Source organism: Lithobates pipiens, unplaced genomic scaffold (assembly GCF_037356315.1).
Source record: "Lithobates pipiens isolate NorthernLeopardFrog02 unplaced genomic scaffold, aLitPip1_a1.2 Scaffold_8, whole genome shotgun sequence".
NCBI classification, from domain to species: Eukaryota; Metazoa; Chordata; class Amphibia; order Anura; family Ranidae; genus Lithobates; species Lithobates pipiens.
In genome coordinates this window covers 568,591,579-568,599,078 of record NW_027507903.1, presented here as the reverse complement: position 1 = coordinate 568,599,078, position 7,500 = coordinate 568,591,579, and the positions used below count along the sequence as shown (strand labels likewise).

The 7,500-nt window shown below is 45.8% G+C and overlaps 7 non-coding genes across 7 annotated transcripts; 3 read left to right on the top strand and 4 right to left on the bottom strand.

The window, feature by feature from the left end:
* Positions 1-64: 64 nt before the first annotated feature.
* TRNAE-UUC (transfer RNA glutamic acid (anticodon UUC)) lies at positions 65-136 on the bottom strand. The gene has a single exon. It is a non-coding gene; the product is annotated as a tRNA-Glu (tRNA).
* A 1,042-nt stretch (positions 137-1,178) lies between these two features.
* TRNAE-UUC (transfer RNA glutamic acid (anticodon UUC)) lies at positions 1,179-1,250 on the bottom strand. Its single transcript has one exon. It is a non-coding gene; the product is annotated as a tRNA-Glu (tRNA).
* A 1,041-nt stretch (positions 1,251-2,291) lies between these two features.
* Positions 2,292-2,363, bottom strand: TRNAE-UUC (transfer RNA glutamic acid (anticodon UUC)). Its single transcript has one exon. It is a non-coding gene; the product is annotated as a tRNA-Glu (tRNA).
* A 120-nt stretch (positions 2,364-2,483) lies between these two features.
* Positions 2,484-2,556, top strand: TRNAM-CAU (transfer RNA methionine (anticodon CAU)). Its single transcript has one exon. It is a non-coding gene; the product is annotated as a tRNA-Met (tRNA).
* Positions 2,557-4,709: 2,153 nt separating this feature from the next.
* On the top strand, positions 4,710-4,782 carry TRNAM-CAU (transfer RNA methionine (anticodon CAU)). The gene has a single exon. It is a non-coding gene; the product is annotated as a tRNA-Met (tRNA).
* Positions 4,783-5,629: 847 nt separating this feature from the next.
* TRNAE-UUC (transfer RNA glutamic acid (anticodon UUC)) lies at positions 5,630-5,701 on the bottom strand. Its single transcript has one exon. It is a non-coding gene; the product is annotated as a tRNA-Glu (tRNA).
* A 120-nt stretch (positions 5,702-5,821) lies between these two features.
* TRNAM-CAU (transfer RNA methionine (anticodon CAU)) lies at positions 5,822-5,894 on the top strand. Its single transcript has one exon. It is a non-coding gene; the product is annotated as a tRNA-Met (tRNA).
* The last annotated feature ends 1,606 nt before the right edge of the window (positions 5,895-7,500 follow it).

Here is a 7,500-nt window from a genome sequence, read left to right as displayed (position 1 = left end):
CAATGGAAAAACAGCTTTAAGGTTTCAGCACTAGGAGTGTGCGGGTCGTTAAAAGGACTTGCATTTCCCATACCGGGAGTCGAACCCGGGCCGCCTGGGTGAAAACCAGGAATCCTAACCGCTAGACCATATGGGAAAACTAGCTGCCTTGTTTTGAGAAAAATAGAGAAAACCAAAGGGAAAAAAAGATGTGCCACCGCCATCAGCTTCCAAGTATGGTGGCCAGCTATGACACACATATCACTTTCACTAATTGGCCTCGTTAGCGCAGCAGGTAGCACGTCAGTCTCATAATCTGAAGGTCGTGAGTTCGATCCTCACACGGGGCACTACTCTCTAACCGTTTTGTGAGCCTTGGGGTCCTTAATCTATGAAAAACACTACTCTTCATCCCTTAGGTCTTGTAGGAAACCATATGGATGGAAAATTGACCGCAAGATCAAGCTTTCAGTGCTCTTTTGCCTTCCACCATATTCCACCCAGCTAAAATCTTTAGCTCTGCATCCAACAGACCTTGCAAGATACAATGTCTACTCATCCTGGAACAACAGAGGCATTTTCCATCTATGTGACATGCTTCCCTTAGTTTCATCACACAGAAAGAACAAAGCACCGAGGAATTCAAAAGGGCTTTTTCAAAGGTGTGGAAAAAAAAAGATGATGTCTCTGTCAGAGAATGGTTTGCAGAAGATTGGCACATAGATATTTGCCAATGCAAATGTGCAGAAGAGCGAGAACGGCCGAGAAACTTCATGTGCTAGTACGCATGTGCGTACGCCAAAGCGCACACAATGCGTGACAATTTCTGGTGCCCAGTGGCCTATTTAAAGCTAGCAGCATAAGCCATTAGTTGCTGGATGATCTTCAGCTTCCCCTGTGAGTTCCTGTGATCCTGATATTATTCATGTGTGAAAATTCATGTGCCAGTGCGCATATACGTACGCCAAAGCGCGTGCATGAGCCATTAGTTGCTGGATGAACTTCAGCTTGCCCTGTGAGTTCCTGTGTTCCTGATAGTATTTCATTTCCTGTCCTGACCCGGCTTGACCTGTCTTGTCTGCATCCCTGGCTTTGACCCTTGGTACTTTGACAACAAGGGAATGATTGGAGGTTACAATGGAAAAACAGCTTTGAGGTTTCAGCACTAGGAGTGTGCGGGTCGTTAAAAGGACTTGCATTTCCCATACCGGGAGTCGAACCCGGGCCGCCTGGGTGAAAACCAGGAATCCTAACCGCTAGACCATATGGGAAAACTAGCTGCCTTGTTTTGAGAAAAATAGAGAAAACCAAAGGGAAAAAAAGATGTGCCACCGCCATCAGCTTCCAAGTATGGTGGCCAGCTATGACACACATATCACTTTCACTAATTGGCCTCGTTAGCGCAGCAGGTAGCGCGTCAGTCTCATAATCTGAAGGTCGTGAGTTCGATCCTCACATGGGGCACTACTCTCTAACCATTTTGTGAGCCTTGGGGTCCTTAATCTATGAAAAACACTACTCTTCATCCCTTAGGTCTTGTAGGAAACCATATGGATGGAAAATTGACCGGAAGATCAAGCTTTCAGTGCTCTTTTGCCATCCACCATATTCCACCCAGCTAAAATCTTTAGCTCTGCATCCAACAGACCTTGCAAGATACAATGTCTACTCATCCTGGAACAACAGAGGCATTTTCCATCTATGTGACATGCTTCCCTTAGTTTCATCACACAGAAAGAACAAAGCACCGAGGAATTCAAAAGGGCTTTTTCAAAGGTGTGGAAAAAAAAGATGATGTCTCTGTCAGAGAATGGTTTGCAGAAGATTGGCACATAGATATTTGCCAATGCAAATGTGCAGAAGAGCGAGAACGGCCGAGAAACTTCATGTGCTAGTACGCATGTGCGTACGCCAAAGCGCACACAATGCGTGACAATTTCTGGTGCCCAGTGGCCTATTTAAAGCTAGCAGCATAAGCCATTAGTTGCTGGATGATCTTCAGCTTCCCCTGTGAGTTCCTGTGATCCTGATATTATTCATGTGTGAAAATTCATGTGCCAGTGCGCATATACGTACGCCAAAGCGCGTGCATGAGCCATTAGTTGCTGGGTGAACTTCAGCTTGCCCTGTGAGTTCCTGTGTTCCTGATAGTATTTCATTTCCTGTCCTGACCCGGCTTGACCTGTCTTGTCTGCATCCCTGGCTTTGACCCTTGGTACTTTGACAACAAGGGAATGATTGGAGGTTACAATGGAAAAACAGCTTTGAGGTTTCAGCACTAGGAGTGTGCGGGTCGTTAAAAGGACTTGCATTTCCCATACCGGGAGTCGAACCCGGGCCGCCTGGGTGAAAACCAGGAATCCTAACCGCTAGACCATATGGGAAAACTAGCTGCCTTGTTTTGAGAAAAATAGAGAAAACCAAACGGAAAAAAAGATGTGCCACCGCCATCAGCTTCCAAGTATGGTGGCCAGCTATGACATACATATCACTTTCACTAATTGGCCTCGTTAGCGCAGCAGGTAGCGCGTCAGTCTCATAATCTGAAGGTCGTGAGTTCGATCCTCACACGGGGCACTACTCTCTAACCATTTTGTGAGCCTTGGGGTCCTTAATCTATGAAAAACACTACTCTTCATCCCTTAGGTCTTGTAGGAAACCATATGGATGGAACATTGACCGCAAGATCAAGCTTTCAGTGCTCTTTTGCCTTCCACCATATTCCACCCAGCTAAAATCTTTAGCTCTGCATCCAACAGACCTTGCAAGATACAATGTCTACTCATCCTGGAACAACAGAGGCATTTTCCATCTATGTGACATGCTTCCCTTAGTTTCATCACACAGAAAGAACAAAGCACCGAGGAATTCAAAAGGGCTTTTTCAAAGGTGTGCAAAAAAAAGATGATGTCTCTGTCAGAGAATGGTTTGCAGAAGATTGGCACATAGATATTTGCCAATGCAAATGTGCAGAAGAGCGAGAACGGCCGAGAAACTTCATGTGCTAGTACGCATGTGCGTACGCCAAAGCGCACACAATGCGTGACAATTTCTGGTGCCCAGTGGCCTATTTAAAGCTAGCAGCATAAGCCATTAGTTGCTGGATGATCTTCAGCTTCCCCTGTGAGTTCCTGTGATCCTGATATTATTCATGTGTGAAAATTCATGTGCCAGTGCGCATATACGTACGCCAAAGCGCGTGCATGAGCCATTAGTTGCTGGATGAACTTCAGCTTGCCCTGTGAGTTCCTGTGTTCCTGATAGTATTTCATTTCCTGTCCTGACCCGGCTTGACCTGTCTTGTCTGCATCCCTGGCTTTGACCCTTGGTACTTTGACAACAAGGGAATGATTGGAGGTTACAATGGAAAAACAGCTTTGAGGTTTCAGCACTAGGAGTGTGTGGGTCGTTAAAAGGACTTGCATTTCCCATACCGGGAGTCAAAACCGGGCCGCCTGGGTGAAAACCAGGAATCCTAACCGCTAGACCATATGGGAAAACTAGCTGCCTTGTTTTGAGAAAAATAGAGAAAACCAAAGGGAAAAAAAGATGTGCCACCGCCATCAGCTTCCAAGTATGGTGGCCAGCTATGACACACATATCACTTTCACTAATTGGCCTTGTTAGCGCAGCAGGTAGCGCGTCAGTCTCATAATCTGAAGGTCGTGAGTTCGATCCTCACACGGGGCACTACTCTCTAACCATTTTGTGAGCCTTGGGGTCCTTAATCTATGAAAAACACTACTCTTCATCCCTTAGGTCTTGTAGGAAACCATATGGATGGAACATTGACCGGAAGATCAAGCTTTCAGTGCTCTTTTGCCTTCCACCATATTCCACCCAGCTAAAATCTTTAGCTCTGCATCCAACAGACCTTGCAAGATACAATGTCTACTCATCCTGGAACAACAGAGGCATTTTCCATCTATGTGACATGCTTCCCTTAGTTTCATCACACAGAAAGAACAAAGCACCGAGGAATTCAAAAGGGCTTTTTCAAAGGTGTGGAAAAAAAAGATGATGTCTCTGTCAGAGAATGGTTTGCAGAAGATTGGCACATAGATATTTGCCAATGCAAATGTGCAGAAGAGCGAGAACGGCCGAGAAACTTCATGTGCTAGTACGCATGTGCGTACGCCAAAGCGCACACAATGCGTGACAATTTCAGGTGCCCAGTGGCCTATTTAAAGCTAGCAGCATAAGCCATTAGTTGCTGGATGATCTTCAGCTTCCCCTGTGAGTTCCTGTGATCCTGATATTATTCATGTGTGAAAATTCATGTGCCAGTGCGCATATACGTACGCCAAAGCGCGTGCATGAGCCATTAGTTGCTGGATGAACTTCAGCTTGCCCTGTGAGTTCCTGTGTTCCTGATAGTATTTCATTTCCTGTCCTGACCCGGCTTGACCTGTCTTGTCTGCATCCCTTGCTTTGACCCTTGGTACTTTGACAACAAGGGAATGATTGGAGGTTACAATGGAAAAACAGCTTTGAGGTTTCAGCACTAGGAGTGTGCGGGTCGTTAAAAGGACTTGTATTTCCCATACCGGGAGTCGAACCCGGGCCGCCTGGGTGAAAACCAGGAATCCTAACCGCTAGACCATATGGCAAAACTAGCTGCCTTGTTTTGAGAAAAATAGAGAAAACCAAAGGGAAAAAAAGATGTGCCACCGCCATCAGCTTCCAAGTATGGTGGCCAGCTATGACACACATATCACTTTCACTAATTGGCCTCGTTAGCGCAGCAGGTAGCGCGTCAGTCTCATAATCTGAAGGTCGTGAGTTCGATCCTCACACGGGGCACTACTCTCTAACCATTTTGTGAGCCTTGGGGTCCTTAATCTATGAAAAAACTACTCTTCATCCCTTAGATCTTGTAGGAAACCATATGGATGGAAAATTGACCGGAAGATCAAGCTTTCAGTGCTCTTTTGCCTTCCATCATATTCCACCCAGCTAAAATCTTTAGCTCTGCATCCAACAGACCTTGCAAGATACAATGTCTACTCATCCTGGAACAACAGAGGCATTTTCCATCTATGTGACATGCTTCCCTTAGTTTCATCACACAGAAAGAACAAAGCACCGAGGAATTCAAAAGGGCTTTTTCAAAGGTGTGAAAAAAAAAGATGATGTCTCTGTCAGAGAATGGTTTGCAGAAGATTGGCACATAGATATTTGCCAATGCAAATGTGCAGAAGAGCGAGAACGGCCGAGAAACTTCATGTGCTAGCACGCATGTGCGTACGCTAAAGCGCACACAATGCGTGACATTTTCTGGTGCCCAGTGGCCTATTTAAAGCTAGCAGCATAAGCCATTAGTTGCTGGATGATCTTCAGCTTCCCCTGTGAGTTCCTGTGATCCTGATATTATTCATGTGTGAAAATTCATGTGCCAGTGCGCATATACGTACGCCAAAGCGCGTGCATGAGCCATTAGTTGCTGGGTGAACTTCAGCTTGCCCTGTGAGTTCCTGTGTTCCTGATAGTATTTCATTTCCTGTCCTGACCCGGCTTGACCTGTCTTGTCTGCATCCCTGGCTTTGACCCTTGGTACTTTGACAACAAGGGAATGATTGGAGGTTACAATGGAAAAACAGCTTTGAGGTTTCAGCACTAGGAGTGTGCGGGTCGTTAAAAGGACTTGCATTTCCCATACCGGGAGTCGAACCCGGGCCGCCTGGGTGAAAACCAGGAATCCTAACCGCTAGACCATATGGGAAAACTAGCTGCCTTGTTTTGAGAAAAATAGAGAAAACCAAACGGAAAAAAAGATGTGCCACCGCCATCAGCTTCCAAGTATGGTGGCCAGCTATGACATACATATCACTTTCACTAATTGGCCTCGTTAGCGCAGCAGGTAGCGCGTCAGTCTCATAATCTGAAGGTCGTGAGTTCGATCCTCACACGGGGCACTACTCTCTAACCATTTTGTGAGCCTTGGGGTCCTTAATCTATGAAAAACACTACTCTTCATCCCTTAGGTCTTGTAGGAAACCATATGGATGGAACATTGACAGCAAGATCAAGCTTTCAGTGCTCTTTTGCCTTCCACCATATTCCACCCAGCTAAAATCTTTAGCTCTGCATCCAACAGACCTTGCAAGATACAATGTCTACTCATCCTGGAACAACAGAGGCATTTTCCATCTATGTGACATGCTTCCCTTAGTTTCATCACACAGAAAGAACAAAGCACAGAGGAATTCAAAAGGGCTTTTTCAAAGGTGTGCAAAAAAAAGATGATGTCTCTGTCAGAGAATGGTTTGCAGAAGATTGGCACATAGATATTTGCCAATGCAAATGTGCAGAAGAGCGAGAACGGCCGAGAAACTTCATGTGCTAGTACGCATGTGCGTACGCCAAAGCGCACACAATGCGTGACAATTTCTGGTGCCCAGTGGCCTATTTAAAGCTAGCAGCATAAGCCATTAGTTGCTGGATGATCTTCAGCTTCCCCTGTGAGTTCCTGTGATCCTGATATTATTCATGTGTGAAAATTCATGTGCCAGTGCGCATATACGTACGCCAAAGCGCGTGCATGAGCCATTAGTTGCTGGATGAACTTCAGCTTGCCCTGTGAGTTCCTGTGTTCCTGATAGTATTTCATTTCCTGTCCTGACCCGGCTTGACCTGTCTTGTCTGCATCCCTGGCTTTGACCCTTGGTACTTTGACAACAAGGGAATGATTGGAGGTTACAATGGAAAAACAGCTTTGAGGTTTCAGCACTAGGAGTGTGTGGGTCGTTAAAAGGACTTGCATTTCCCATACCGGGAGTCAAAACCGGGCCGCCTGGGTGAAAACCAGGAATCCTAACCGCTAGACCATATGGGAAAACTAGCTGCCTTGTTTTGAGAAAAATAGAGAAAACCAAAGGGAAAAAAAGATGTGCCACCGCCATCAGCTTCCAAGTATGGTGGCCAGCTATGACACACATATCACTTTCACTAATTGGCCTTGTTAGCGCAGCAGGTAGCGCGTCAGTCTCATAATCTGAAGGTCGTGAGTTCGATCCTCACACGGGGCACTACTCTCTAACCATTTTGTGAGCCTTGGGGTCCTTAATCTATGAAAAACACTACTCTTCATCCCTTAGGTCTTGTAGGAAACCATATGGATGGAAAATTGACAGGAAGATCAAGCTTTCAGTGCTCTTTTGCCTTCCACCATATTCCACCCAGCTAAAATCTTTAGCTCTGCATCCAACAGACCTTGCAAGATACAATGTCTACTCATCCTGGAACAACAGAGGCATTTTCCATCTATGTGACATGCTTCCCTTAGTTTCATCACACAGAAAGAACAAAGCACCGAGGAATTCAAAAGGGCTTTTTCAAAGGTGTGGAAAAAAAAGATGATGTCTCTGTCAGAGAATGGTTTGCAGAAGATTGGCACATAGATATTTGCCAATGCAAATGTGCAGAAGAGCGAGAACGGCCGAGAAACTTCATGTGCTAGTACGCATGTGCGTACGCCAAAGCGCACACAATGCGTGACAATTTCAGGTGCCCAGTGGCCTA